This window comes from Notothenia coriiceps, unplaced genomic scaffold (genome assembly GCF_000735185.1).
Source record: "Notothenia coriiceps isolate Sejong01 unplaced genomic scaffold, NC01 NC01_scaffold00024667, whole genome shotgun sequence".
NCBI classification, from domain to species: domain Eukaryota; kingdom Metazoa; phylum Chordata; class Actinopteri; order Perciformes; family Nototheniidae; genus Notothenia; species Notothenia coriiceps.
In genome coordinates this window covers 9486980-9503293 of record NW_011357368.1, presented here as the reverse complement: position 1 = coordinate 9503293, position 16314 = coordinate 9486980, and positions in this window count along the sequence as shown.

Sequence of the window (16314 nt, the reverse complement as noted above, 5' to 3'; positions counted from 1 at the left end):
TTGCCGTTTTTGTAAATAGGTGTACAAAAAATATTAGGGGTGCACCGAATGGGAAATTGCTCGGCCGAAACCGATACCGAAAATAGGAAACAGTTGGCCGAAAACCGAATACCGAAAGGCCGAAAATGATTAATAGAAATATATAATGTATAAATTTTTTACCAATGTTGTTCAGCTGCCTGATTATGGAAAGATAAATGATTATGGCAAAACTTAACTTAAATAATAATCGCTATTATGGGTCCATAAAACATTTATTCAGCACTTTTGAATGCATACAGTACATTAATTCCAAGTCAAGTGCATTTTCTTTTCTCTGTAGAATAACTACAACAAAGTGCATTCAGAACAAAGCCAAGGTGCTTTAAAACTGCATAAACATCTAGGCCAGTAGGCCTACAACAAAATAGTGTAAATAAAGACTAACAGCCAGGCCTTCAACAACAACAAATGCACCTATAAGTGCATGCATACAAATGTGCAAACTGGATAAATCCACATGAATGTAACTATTTACAAATGAAATTACAATTGAATGTCAAGAATCTGTAAATAAGGCTGTCTGTCCTCATAAGCAAAGTAGTAAACATTGTATGATTTAGATACCGAAAGTACAATANCGAATGTATGAGTATTTTCGACACATACTAGCATCTCTTCTGTATTGGGCAGCACTAAAACATTATTATAAAAAGTACCCTACAAATAAAGGGAGACATATAGGTATGTCTCCCTTTATTTGTAGGGTACTTTTTATAATAATGTTTTAGTGCTGCCCAATACAGAAGAGATGCTAGTATGTGTCGAAAATACTCATACATTCGTGTCATACTTGTTGCAAATGGAATTAAAAGTAAATATGTTGGGGAACAATGTTCAGCTGACAGAGATGACAAAACACTCACAGCTGATGCAGCTGTTGCCACGTCATAATTAACGGACGTCGCTTTAATATGACCGTGCAGAGGAGAGGAGTTCTCATTTCTCTAACCGCCTGCTGCTTCCCCTCCTCTCTCCTCGGCTCGCATCTCCTGTGGGCGGGACTAAGTATCGAGGATAGGAGTCGAGGAGGGGAGTTAGAGAAATGAGAAAGGGCCCAAGAAGCGAAGACCGGCGGAAACAGGAAGTGTGTGTGTGTGTGTGTGATGTGTATTGTGTGGTTGTGTGTGTGTGGTGTGTGTGTGCTGGTGTGTGTGTGTGTGCACACACACATGGTTAAAAAGAACACAATGGTGCTCTAGGAGGAGATTCAGGTGATAAAGTGTGTGTGTGTGTGTGGGGGGGGGGTTACCTTGGTTGGTGATCGGCTAATGGTTACACAAGCCAGCAAATCGTTAGGACATCATAAAGTGTCCAAAATCTGTTTTCAGACAGGCTTTTATATAAATGGATAAGGACAAAAAGTAAGTAAATGTTTTTTCCGGAAACTTTCAGAATCTCTTTCCACAGAGGGGACACATGTTTATAAAAGACATGGAAAAAGTGGATTTTGCATAATTGCTGACCTTTAATAAAGATTATGGTTTGGGATTTTTACTGTTAAATATTAGAACAGCCACAGAGAGAAAGCAGATTACATGAAGCAAAGCAGGTCGGATTCATACCCAGGCCACTGCAGCAACCACTACCTGTCCCATTGATATCCTGAACACAAAATAATCCATTTCAGGTGAAGAGACAGCTGCCCTGAACATACTGTTAACATGAGTAAAACAGGTTCAAGTGCTCCATGAACTTCCTGTTGAACACATATTGTAATGTGCCAATAGCCAGCACTTTTCACTCAACACCGCGTGATACCACTCTTCATTATAATGATGTATGTAGTGTTTGTTAATCAGCCCATTATGTGTGACTCTCTCTTTTGATATGAGGTGGTTATTTAATGATCCTCCTCCCTGTCGCTCTCCTGCTTACACCAAACAAGTGAATCATCGCTGGCGCTCCCTCCCTCTTCCGTTAGCTGCAGCTTTCTCAGTTAGACATTCACACATAGAAAAACAGCCATCAGCAGGCAATCAAAGAACACCACCTGTGAGAAAGAGAGGAGAATGTGGAGAAATGGAAAAAAGACAGAAATACGCTGCCAAAGTATTATCAGGATTGTTGGTATAGTCATATACTCTTGACAACATTTGATCATTTACAAGTCTGTTTTTGTGTGCTGGAGGCCTACCTTATACACTTACACATCAGCATGGAAAAAAGGTTCAGGGAGTCCAGTGCATGTCCATATGGCTCTTCAGCTATATGGAAAAACAAAACAACAGCTATGACTTTAATTGCTAACACTATTTCAGGCTAATATTCAGCTCGAGAAGGATGGAAAGATGATTAATGATTTAAATCAGTGCTTCCCACCCTGTTTGGTAGGTGAGACCCGAACACTACTCGTGACCCCTTCTCAAATGGTATAGCCATAGGGTGATTATATAGGGTGAAGCCCTCAGGATTATAAAAGACCCCCATCACCCCAGCCACAAACTGTTCAGTCTGATGCCGTCTGGCAGGCGTTACCACAGCTTCCTGAGAAAAACAAACAGACACAAAGACAGCTTCATCCCGCAGGCAATAAGACAAAACAACTGAACTGCTGAAACAATTTCACAGCATTCATCTGCTACTTAAGTAATATCTATCTATTATCTAATATATAATTCCAATAGCTTGTATATAGACTCGTATTGCACTATTCCACTTTATTTTTCTCACTTTATTTTAGAACTATTTTTCTTTTTGTATTACTTTTAATATAATATACTTTAATATTGCTTTAATATTTTCTGCTTATCTGTATTATTGTGTTGCATTGTTGGAGAATCCTGTGACCTAAGATTTTCAACGACATAATTACTCTGTAGCTATGTTAGTTTGACAATAAAGAACCTTGAACCTAATGTATTTTAGGCTATTTATGTTTGTATTATAATTTATATATAACATAAATAATTAACTAAGAAACAAATAAAATACATAATTTTTCTAGCCTGTGACCCTCTTACATACCCTCAAGAACTTTAAATACATGTTTTAAAATGTAACATTGATACACAACACAGAGAACTAATTTGTGTATCTCTATGTAACACACTATTGAGTCATACAACATCTGTAATCGCCCTGTGTGTGAAACTGACGCTTAAGGCACACATATCTGTTATGCGGGTCATATTGTTCCTTTACTGCATAAACTATTGAACAAGATGCTCATGGTGAGCTCCAGGTAATGACTTAATCATGAGTTTTTCCACAGCAAATAATGCATTTATTATCCAAAAGAGACACATTTCATTTCAATCAGACTCCAAAGCTCTTTGTTAAACCAGATAATAAGACTTGTTAGGCACAGGTGTAACTGATGATGTTAATAAGCCACTGTTGTGCTTACCGAGAAGAGAGACATAGTACATTATATTACCTTTTCTGCTATAAGAAGATTCTAAAAATATCAAGGCAAGACAAAACAATACTCAAGGTTCACTTGTGTGCTTGTTCTTGATTTCAACCGCATCACACAGCTTTGATCGGCAGGTGAAGTCTGCTTTTCATTGTTCTGAGCACTTTTAGGATTTCTAATCCATGTTGCTTTCAAATTGCTACAGATATAGATGACAGCAGTTGACATGGGACTGTTATGTGGATCTTAGAACAGCAAACTCCCTCAAAATGTTTGAAAGCTAATTCAAAACCTATCTTTTTAGTATGGCTTTTAATTTGGGTTGACTGTCAATTGTCACTAGTATCATTGCCCATGCTTTACTGTATTTTCTTTCTGTTTTGCTTTTCTTTTACATTTTCTTTTTTAAATTGTTTTATCGTAACATATTATCACTGTAGATGTTTTATTTTGTTCTGTATTAATTTTAATATTATTTTAATATTGTTGTTTTGTTTTCTGTAAAGCACTTTGGGCTGCTCTGTGCCTGACATGTGCTATACAAAGAGTTTATTAATATCATTATTATTAATGTTATTATTAATGCTATTATTATTATTAATATTATTATTATTATTATTATATGTTAAACCTTAACTAGTCGGAACGGTAAAAAAGAATTCTGGAGCTTAAGTTCTCAGGCTTATTTATCACTTAAATATCTTGACCAAAATGGATCTGATCCAGATTGTATTTGTTCTCCACTACTTGTCACTTACATCAGGAATTTAAAGGGGCACTGCACATATTTTACATGTATTTAAGTTTCTTTCTCATGATATCTTGTCGGATATTATAAAGTTTTATAATTTCCTGTGTCTCTGGGGGAGCTTTCTTTAGTTTGAGAAAGTAACTGTGATGATGTAATCAGGTTAGAGGATGTAATGAATGGATGATTTAGTTGAGTTTGTTTTGTTGTAGTAAGTTACCTTAGCCTCTGTGCTTAGACTTTTATCTGTATTCTTTAAATCTGAAAAGTGTCATGGACTACCCCTTTAAAGACAAGATGGAGGAGGTATGGAGTCCCACAGCTGCCTGGCAGAGATGATCTGGGAATGACAAAGAAGAAAAAAGTCAAAATAAAGAAGTGAATGACTGATCATCTAACAGGCACAAACACACAGGGGTATATAATCAAGTCAAATAGACAAATAGTTCCATAAGCCAACCACAGGGGGGTCCAGTTGACTCATATGTTCAGGTAAACTTTTCCTGCTTCCTCCTGTGACACACACTTCTAACGCAACTTCCTGGTGGCATTTAATCCCCTTGCCTAACATGAGCATGACAATGCAGCATTACTGTACCGAATAAAAAGGCAAAGATTGTCCCCAACACTCCTACACACTTCCTCCTCAGCCCCTGTCATGCTTCCTTCTCCGTTCCCCCCACTTTCTTCCTCCCTTCGCGGAACCCTGCGCGTCCTCCTGTTGACTGAATTGTCTCGATGACGTACGAGTCCACGTACATCGTCCGTGTAGGTGATGCTTCTGAATGAATGAGAGTCCCCTCCCATCTCCATTACTAGTACTACAGGATGTCTATAAGAGCAGATCGCCGGGACAGCCCGCTGAATTTCATGAGATACCGAGGTGCAAGAGCGAGAAGCGACATTGAAAAACAAATCAAGCTACTTTTGGCAACAATCACGCACTGATGCTGACGATAAGCTTAGGTAGGATGAGAATATGATATAATAAATGATGTGCCGACATCAAGTTAATATGTGAGCAGGTGGGACATCGTGAATCTTTATAGTTTTGATCAAGTCGTAAACTGAAAAAATCTCTGCTGGACAGAAGAAGACCAAAGACGTAAGTTTTCCTTTTCATTGTGCCACATTTTTGTCTTTTACACATTTTTGATTACAATAGCTTTCTTGATCCACGTGTAGCAATAAATCACACCAAGGTAAAGCTTGTTAAATGAGTGTAAGCTTACTCTTTTTCTTGACTGAATGTTCTTCTGCGTGCCATTTCTTCAATCTACGGTAGATCACAGAGGCTGGAAGTTACTGCAGTGTGAGTCACTTTGGCGCACATCGGCAGTGACAACTGGGAAAAAGGAGGGAAATGTCTTGTAGGGTGTAGGCTGCACTGACTGCATGTTAACCAGTCTGCATCCCCGTGCAGTGAGCACATCACGACATACTGTTGATTTCCTTTTTTAAAAGTGTATTCGTTAGCTTTTGTGCTTGTCATACCGAAGAGGCTTTTAGACTTATTAAATACCCAAGACAGCTAAAACTGACGTGTGTAGTCAGGATGGCATAGAACGAGATGTACGCATGTGTTACTTTAGTGTTAAGCTGAACCAAACACACAGCAAATAATCAATGTCTCCACCGGTGGAGAGAGCTACTTTCAATAAAGTGTCCTACAGTATTATTCTTAGTATTGGCAGGCAAAGCTGTTCGGCAATTTTTTTCATGTTGAAATGACATCGTGACGCGTTATTGAGATGAAGTCAATTTTGCGTCATTCCTGCGCACATGCAGACGACTCCCAATCAGCCGTCAGAGGGCTTTAAAGACACAGCGCGAGGCGCCTATACGTCTACAACCTGCATTGCGATGTGCATAGGCGGAGAAGATGAGAGGGGTGAGGGGGTGGGAAGGCCCGGGGGCCTGAATAAAACTCCTCAGTGCAACTCCTGGAGGGGGCTATGACCAGAATTACAATGAGTGTGGTTCAATAACCTCAACCACTGTTTTTTTTAGCCCTAATGTCCAGCTGCTCGGGGCATATCCACAGTGGCTTTAAACAAGTTGACACTGCACGGAAAACAACAGGAGGCATCAAAATGATCAGCAACACTATATTATAAAGAGAACAGCAGCTGCTTCAAAGCTGAATACCGCTGTCCATGGTGCTGGACGTGGTCTATGGGTTGACGGCATGGGCTTCATTTAATCAAGATTTTGATCAACTATGAAGCTGCAGGTTTATTTTACTTAAAGATGAAAAACCAGGCTTAGCTGGTACATACAGTCTGTAAAATATACGAGATGTCTTGAAGAAATATTAAATAGATTAATTTAATATACAGAGCATTTTGTTACCAGGGGGCATATGTATCTCTTGCTTGTAATGTTCTTATTAGTTCTCTAGTTATGGATTATATGCATATACAACTTTCTGACCTCTACTGAACATGTCTCTTACAATGTCTCTTTTTTTAAGTCAGCACCATGGACAGCGTCACACCAGACACTGTCACAAAAACGAACTGTTTTACTTTTAAGATTTAAGATGTGTTACACTTTTTGAAAAGTATAATTGAGAGATTTACATATAAATGTTAGTACTAATCAAAGAATCCTCTTTTGACACAACTTTTGTACTTTTCCCATTCTTCCTCTCTCATCTAGATTCCTTCATAAGATACATAGTCACACACATAACATACACAACCTCTACACAGCTTCAAAGGGCCAGAATATAAACATAAGATGAGTGCACACATTTACGGTCTGCTGACGTCAGTGCCAGAGTTACTCAGTTGAGCTTGCATAAGCCGCACTGTGCTCCGTTCCGTCCATATCCTGTGTCTGACTCATAGATAATCGGCATGGAAATCAATAATACCAACACAACAATTGGACTGTGTAACAGCCAGTCTGGCCACACAGAGCCTCAGGCCAATGACAGGAAAGGCAATGCTACTGTGGGCACTGTGTCATAGTGTATAATCAGATTCTGGCTAACGGCTGTGTAGTGCACCACAGATATATATGCGAGGGGACTGTAAAGAGCACTAAAAAGCTTGCTTTCCTCAGCACTTCACACCTTGATTTGTTTACATAATGCAATCATAGATGACATTTCATTGTTGGTCAAAGGGGAACATCGTGGTGTTTTTCTCACTCTGCACGCCCCCCCCTTTCCCTCATCATGTTTCTTACTCTGCAGCCTCATTTAACATCCACTCTGTATCTACCACACAGTCAGTGCATCAATACCTTGGCTCTAGACTGCTTACTGCTAAAACTCCTCCAAAGTACAGTAACAGTCTACAGTCATGGCTACTGACGTCTGGCAAACCTCTGCTGATGAAAGGCATCCATGTGACTCTAAGAGTTGAGAGGAGAGGGAAGGATCTGCTGTACTGTATGAAGTTTCCTCTCGGAGCCCAGCACCACTGAAGGCTGCATCACCAACATCATCAAACCACCGAGGACGTCAGTGAGTACCACAGCCAATCATATTTCTCCTGCTGTCTCCATGGCGACCGTGGCATTAGATTGTTACTGTAGCAACAGCACCACTGGTAACAGTCTACAGCCATGGTCGCTAGGGGGCAAAACACACATCTGAACCAGAGTGGTGCAAAAGAGTTTGAAGAAAAGACCCTCTGGACATAAGAATCAGAGAGGGGAAAGTGAGCACATCTATGTGAAGACAAAATGCAGCAAATTAGTTTGAATCTCATCAATAATGTAATAATGTAACTAAAGCATATTCTACAGAAGTTGATACTCAGTGAATCATTTATGTAGTTCAGTAGATTCAAAGAGTAGTTTACAAATAAACTACAGGATGTACAAAATAAGCTAAACTAACAAAAAGCAAATAGTCTGGCTGCATAAATATAACATATATAACTGAACTCTTTGAAGCTGACAATAATTGAAACGCACAGTAGGAGGAATCCTTGCATGTCAGAGATGTTATCCTTGAGTATTTGAACATCTTCCTGCTGTACATTTTAAAATAAATATTACAGTATTGCATATCCTGGAGGAGGGAATAGTCTTTGACATGTCGTTTAAAGTCCCTGCTTTAGAAGGTTGACCAGAAAAGGTTGTCAGGCAAAGGCTACCTGTCCGGTCCTTATGAAAACACTCGGGCCAGGAGAAGAGCTCAGGGAACAAACCTGAAACTGGATACACTAAAGACTAAAGCAAGGTGAGTCAACTTCTTCAAAACGTTTTTGGATGATGAATTGTAATGTATCAATTGATATCAATAAACTGATTAATCATGAATCAATGACACTTTGTATCTTTGTTGGTGATTTGAATGTTTTTTTTTAACAATAAAGCGAAAGCTGGGGTGAGCCACGAAGCTTTAAGCATGTGTTCAATGTCTTGCTCAAGGACACTTCAGCAGCTTGGTCAACATCGATGTGCTGGTTAACAAAAATACTTTGAATAATACATCACACAAATCAAAACTTCCTCCCGAGGCTGTGCTTATTCTCCGGGTGAGGGGGCCTTATAGATGATTTCTCCATTTTCTCTGCACTGTGAGATTCACATGCGGAGCTCCTTTCCAGCAGCACGTGCACTCTATTCTGTCACTGGCCCGTAGCTGGGTCTGATACACATTTATTTAAATATATTCTGTAAAATAAAAAGATGAGGCTGAATAGTAATAACCTCATCTAAAGAATATGTGTTATCTGTCCCTGACATTAACATGAATATGGTTCATCTAGTCCATCCTTCTTTTAAACAAAAAAAAAAGTGAAAACACCATTGTATTATGTACACCTTGAACATATTGATATACAATTCCTGCCTCGCTGTAAAGACCTGTTGCCCTGAGAGGCATCTTTTATGTTGTGGCAGTTAGGAGGGATTACTCAGGGAGGGAGAGCAAAGCAGTGACAAGGTGAGGTTTATCTCCTCTACCTGAGAAGATAGAGAAACAACTAGAATTGCATTAAATATCACACACAGTAGGAACAATTCTGCATGTTTCAAATATATTTGTATGGTTTTACTTTCACAATAAATGATGTAGTTACAGCTTGATGAAGTAATGTGAATAAGTCCCAATAATCAATGAGCTCATCAGGACTTCATTAGAAACTATCATGATGAATATTAATGATATTTAATTAACCAATAGCAACTTTATGATCGTAACAGATCAGTACACCACTAGTACGGCATTAGATAAGTCAAGGGAAGCTTTTGAAACATTACCTCGTGTATATCTACGGCTTGTGTTAAGTGAAATGTTAGACATATATGATATTAATATATATTCTAACATTAGCGCTATGATGTTTTCAAGGTTGCAATAATATGGGAATAATCTGAAATAATATAAAAAGATAAATATTAAGATTATAATTAAAATGTAGGGCTTTGAAAGTGTTTTAGATGCGCCTCGTATGTAAACAAGTAACAAATAGTGCCTTCTGTGTGAATGTGCATTCGGACCACTGCCTTACTTCACAATAACATTACATCTGCGGGTGATGATACAAAAACAATTACTGATACTCACTTGAGTATTCATAGTTATTACTGGGAAGGCCCCATTAGCTCATTAATGAGAGACATTGAATCATGTAAGCACATTTATATTAATATTCACATCCAGATGTTTTATTATCAGCTAACAATAGTAGTAAGTTCCTCAAATGACGAGCAGTCATGTGTGAAGAGCCATGTCTCCTCCACTGTCAATCTCATCCATGTTTTAACCAACTTAAGTTTAACAGCTGCATTGCTACTAAGCTTCATAACAATGAGTCATGGGTCGCTGCTTCACAATGTGAATTACACTAAACTAATGATATTAGAACGTATCATTTAGAGAGGGTCTGTATTAATATCAGTCATATCAAGGAGCATGATTTATTCTTTTACTAATAGCTTTAATGAACAATATATGGTCCGTACAGGACTTACTAACTGATGATCGTGTGGTTTTGGATAAGAAAAGGTTGCAGAGCAGAGAAGAAGTTTAGTTGGTATTCACATTACAATGATCTGCCTGATTTCTTAAGACTTTCCAGTCGATACAAAGTGAGTTTTGATTTTGCTTGTTGTCATGTCAATAATCATTGGTTAGTTTGTGTAAGACTAGAGTGTAGAATGGCTCTCAAACTACTGTTAGAGCAATAAAGGAAAACCAGTAATCACATGCGCCGTTACACTAGACAGAGTATAAAAGGACTTCAATAATGAGTGACAGAAGATCTCAGCGTGCCAGGAAAACGCTCATGGCTGGAAGAAGGTGACTTTGTGACAGCCCTGTGCTGGGGCGGCTGTTGGCCGGATGATCAGGGACATGCTGACCTCCTACGCACAATTAGTCATCTCTTTACACCACTTATTCAACCTCCTTCTCAACCTTCCTTCACATTGCTGTTTGGCTGCCCAGGCATCTTCCCACACACACACACACACACACACACACACACACACACACACACACACACACACACACACACACACACACACACACACACACACACACACACACACACAGTCAGCAGCCTCTGAACATAAGCATGTGTTGTTCAAATGTCCACAAGGGATGCAGATCAAGGGGTTGTTAGGCACAGAGCAAGGGGGATAGTGTTGAACTTAAACCAAATCAAAAAAAACAATTGGAATTAAATGTATTTAAACAAGAATACAACAGGCTGTCCTAGGTCTGCCACATTTACTCTCTTTCTTGTATTTCAGACCTGATGCAGCAGCAAAGCTCAGAGGCCCTTAGACCGTGTTGTTCACTCAAGAACAAGCTTCTTTTGGAGTTACACATGCTGTAAAATGTGTGTTAAAACCTGCTTTTTCTTCATCATGCCTTTTCAAAAAGAAAATGTTCAGCAAAAACGTACAGCTTGCACACAGACATGGGCTCTTCTAGCAATGCCCTTCTTCTGAAATTGCTCATGCAGTGTCACATCAAACAGCCATTATTATAACCATAGCACACCCAAATGAAATCCAATGTGTCTTTACAGAGTTGAACCAGAGCAGTGTTCCCCCGATGTCATTTCGGTTAGGTTCTAATGTAATCCAGGGGAAACACAGAGAGAAGAAGAGCCTCACTCACACAAGTGGCTTTCTGAATTCACACACGCTGCCTCAAATAAATATCCTCCTCTTCTGTTTATTTGTGATGTAGTGCCATGAGCCATAAAATATATTTGAAAATGTTTGTCTTTCCACCCCTGCCTGGTTTCCTTTTTGGAAAGAAAATGCATTAATAACCCAAAAAAAACACATGATAAACAAATACATTATTACATACTATGATAAGAAAGACTGGAATAATGCATTTGCTCAGGATAAATGAGAAGTTGCCCGACATGCGGGAAGGAGCAGACGAGGACATGGAGAGACCGGCACTTCGCTGCTCAGGGAAATAAACAACACAATACATTTCTGGTGCCGACATATTGTATTCGCTCAGGTACCAGACAAAGCCACAGAAAAAAACATTGACCCAGACAAAAAGTTCATATTTACTGAATATGTGTTATGTCAACTAACACATCCAGATACTGGATGATGTGAGGTTGTTTAGCTTGCAATGTATTCACTGTTGGCTCGTGAGTCATATTGTTGTGGTTTACACACACAAGTGCTGGGGCACCCATAAGAACCAACGATAGGTAAGGTAAGGTACGTTTATTTATATAGCACATTTTCAGACACAGAGGCAATTCAAAGTGCTTTACATCAAACACTTAACAACAGAAAGGAACACAATACATAAATATAATGGAATAACAGATGCATAAAAGAGATACAGAATAGTTTAAAAACAACATTGTAAATACGGTAGGTGCTAAAACAAGCTAAAAGACTTCTAGGTACGCAGATGAAAAAAGTAGCGTTTTTAGCCTCGACTTAAAGAAGACCTCAGGTTTGTTCCATTTGTGGGGACCATATCATGTTCTCTTGACATATGCATTGAGAGCAGGCAGGGTGCAGGGGAGAGGGGAAGAGATGGGATGCCAAGGAGGACGAAAGAGTGTGAAACTAATCCCTGCCACATCTGGAAAGAATCCCACAAACCAGTTACAGATGTATATATGCTTGGTTGAGGTACCCTGCCTACTACCACTCTCTCTCTACCATGTCCAGCACAGCCTTTCCACAGTGAAACGTGTGAGACCTTACAGGATTGCAAACTGCTTCTCAAACAGCGCCATCTAGTGGTAGCTGCCTGCGTTGATGGCGGTGAATCAGAGAGGAGATATGGCATCACTAACACAGCCATCTGTCTGTGGCTGGCAGAGGGAAACAGCTCTGTGGAATCAGAGCCTCATTCACTTTCTGGTCCAAATCCTTTTTATTTTTCCATCCAGGAGTCATAGCAAGTAACCACAATATGCTTTGAAAGAGTTCCATCAAACTGCTCAGAAATGCACTTTTATTGAACCATTTTGCTTTCTTTATTTTCTGCATGCAGGGTTAGTTAGCAAATATATTCCACTTTGTGCTCTATGAGGAGCAATTATGAGAATATTAATGACCTTCGTGTCCGTTACAAAACAACAACAGAACTGCAGCATGCGGACAGTAGGTGAGGCTGAGTCACATGACACAACATCAGCATCGGACTGCAATTACAAACACATCAATTATATATATTATATTACATCTCACAGGCACACTAAAAAAAAACGTGATCTTGTAATCTATCCAAAGAAGAAATTGAATACATGAACAAAAATACACATGAACTGGATGTAGTGTAATGTGAATAAACATTTGGTAGTGCTGTTGTTATATTTCAACATGGATCTATGAAAAAGCGCTTGTTGGCAAGGTAACAATCAATGGGGAAATAAATAAACAATAAGATAGGAATGAGAGCGAGATGTTCAGATAATATTTACAGTACACCCAAACACGGATTATATTCAGTCTGATTTTTGCTACTTTAAAAATTATTATGAATGATTAACCAAAAAGAAATTAAAAAAAATATGTATGTGAACACATTTCCTACATAGGATATTATATAACAGCAGTATGCAATAAATTGTCCAGACCTCTGGTAGTGTTCTCTAATATTTTAAGCAATATAATAAGTTCCTATTTCATTTTAATTACGACGATTTTAATACCCTTTAATATAGTATTTGTCTAATAAAGTTATAAGTCCAAACCTGTCACACTAAATTAAAGTCTTGCCAGCTAGGACATGTTCTGAAACATATCCTTATTCACTGACGTTCAAATGAAAAAGTAATTAATATTTAAAGAATAACAAATCATGCAATTTACAACGAGAGAGGACTTCATAAACTCTCCCCTCTTTCCCCCTGGTGGAGTGTGCCAAAAAATAAATAACACACACACACACACACACACACACACACACACACACACACACACACACACACAGCAAATAGTGAGCGCTTCAAAATAACAGCCACTAGTGAGACCCATCATGAGACAGACATCTGGCTGGACCGGCTGCATAGTGCTGGCCTCTGTTGCCAAGGAGATACTATGGTGGAAAGTAGAGGGGGGGTATGACGAGAGACACCTAGTTGTCGTCAAATCAAACTCACAGAAGATCATACTCGCCTGAGACAACGTGGTGCATTCTGGGGGAGATTTACAAGTTCTCGGGATCATCTGGACCCGAGGAGCGCTGCTGTCAATCACTTTCTGCTGTTGCAGCCCGACAGCAATAGAGGGTTTATTTATTTATTGACAGAATACTCCTTAAATAAATGATGAGGATGGAGAGCAGTCGTGACTAGCACTGCGCATGCTTAAAAAACAGACCGATCGCTTCAGTATGGCTTTGCGTTTATCAAAAACACTCACACGGGAAGCAAGGTTACATTTCAGATTTATTGTTTCAGAGTTTGAAAAAGCAGGACAGGGAAACAAGGTCATGCCATCACACTTTCCTACACACATTAAGTATAGTGAAAAGTCACATTTTGTACATCAAATAAAGTGCTTCATACAATATGTCTATGACTATCTTTGAAGCATAGCGTTAAGGGAAACTTTGAAGTGTCTGATATATAGTGTGCTTTATACAAGGACATGTGAATAGCATTTGACTAAATCCTCCCACATTAACGCTGTAATTCCATATAAGAAACTCAAGGTCATCTCTCTCTGACAATTACAAAACGGGAAGAAAATCACTTTCTTTGGCACAGCAGAGAGCAGCTCCTTCATGAGAATGTCACTCACATGAAGGAGCCTGGCCTCAAACAAACAAGCAGTTCTCTCTGTCACTTGTGTTGAGCTCGAAACACGTGCAGACAACGTGAATAAGAGCAAAGCATGTGGTTTGATTTGCTGAGCTGTAAAATGAGGGATTATTTATGGTTGGTAATCCATTCGAGGAGTGGCTGAGGGCTTCTCTGGCTTTAGCTCTGCTTGCTGATAGTCTGTCTGGACAAATACCCACTCTCCTCTTCTGATTTGACCTCCCTCCAGCCGTGAGCAGAGGCACTGACAGGCACAAAACGAGTCAAAGGCGGAGCTCATTCCCCTTGACAGCCACACGGGGCGCACTGGCCCTGCTTACACTGCTCTGTAGAAAGGACTGGCTCCAAGGCTTGTTTCTGCAGGAAGTGGCAAAGCATTAACACTTGGAACAATTACAGCACCTTCCTTAAGACACATGAGTGGTAATATGGCTTCTGCAGGGTCTCATTGCAAACAAATCTACAGCACATCTTACTGCTTTTTCAATAAATGATCAAGGTCAAGGTCACAGCCACGCCTTTAAGAGAGAGGTTCAGATTCGTGTCCTGTTGCCATCGCGCCACTGGGTGTCAGTGTGGTGACATGTTGATACAAGTCTCCAAACACGTGCAGTGTGGTGCTGTTCTTCACCCTCCCCTGCTCAATCTTCAACTGTCATTCACTCTTTTATCTTCCACCCCTGCTCACCTGAGTCTGTCTGCGCGCGGGCCGCACAGGTTGGTTGTTCGGGTGGTTGGGCGTCCACGGGCCCTGGCTCTGATTGGAGTAGAAATCCATGGGGTAGACTTCTTTCCAGGAAGCCTCCTGTAGAGCCACAGCTGCCTGAGAGACAGTGAGACGGATAATTATAATGACTGTGAAAATGAAAAAGAACAAGGAGCTGTAAAAAGTGAAACATATCCCACTTGAATGAAAGTACGCGATTCTGCTGTTTCTCTCCTTCCTGTTATCTATGAGTTCATTTGCAGTTTTTGGGCAAAGCAGCTGCAGGAAGCCACACAGCGGTGAGTCGTCGCAACAGACAAGACAGGTGTCATAATATTAAGCTTGGATAACAGGCGGAGTTGTCATGTTATCCCTATGCAGCTGCACTGCATGACACAACAGCTGTTAGAGGGGAGCAACAGCAGCACAGGCATGACAGTGCAGTGACATACGTGCAGGCTGCTCCATATGGAAGACAAGTGACTGGGAATATTGATTCTGAATGAAACAATGAGAAGCTGAACGCCTGAACAGATGAATAAACAAGTGTGCTGAATGAACGAACAAATCGTTTGATTGTTCATTTACTCATCCTATCAACTTCTCATTCGTCTTCTAAACTAGTGAGATCTTCAGCCTCACACAAATAGGTATCATTTAAAAAATGTTTGGAAATATGATGAGTCATTTGACGCATAACAGAGTTTGGTTCAAGGGGAAAATAAAAAAATGCAGCTTGAAAGGGATAACATCGCTATTCTAATGGCACACAATTCATCACTGGGTCTGTGTGTAGTGACTGACACTGACAAGGTGGTTATCTCCTTTATCCTGGTTGCTTCCTTCAATATTGACACTCACCTCAAACATGCTTTTTAAAAAAATTTCTCAATTAAGTTTACGGAGATTTGTTAACTGCACACTACGTATGTTTGTGTGTATATGCAGAGCAGTGTAACATGCAGCTGATGTATGTGTCTTTGAGGAATAATAATAATAATACTCTCTCTCTCTCTCTCTCTCTCTCTCTCTCAACTGCACACTACGTATGTTTGTGTGTATATGCAGAGCAGTGTAACATGCAGCTGATGTATGTGTCTTTGAGGAATAATAATAATAATTCTCTCTCTCTCTCTCTCTCTCTCTCTCTCTCTCTCTCTCTCTCTCTCTCAACTGCACACTACGTATGTTTGTGTGTATATGCAGAGCAGTGTAACATGCAGCTGATGTA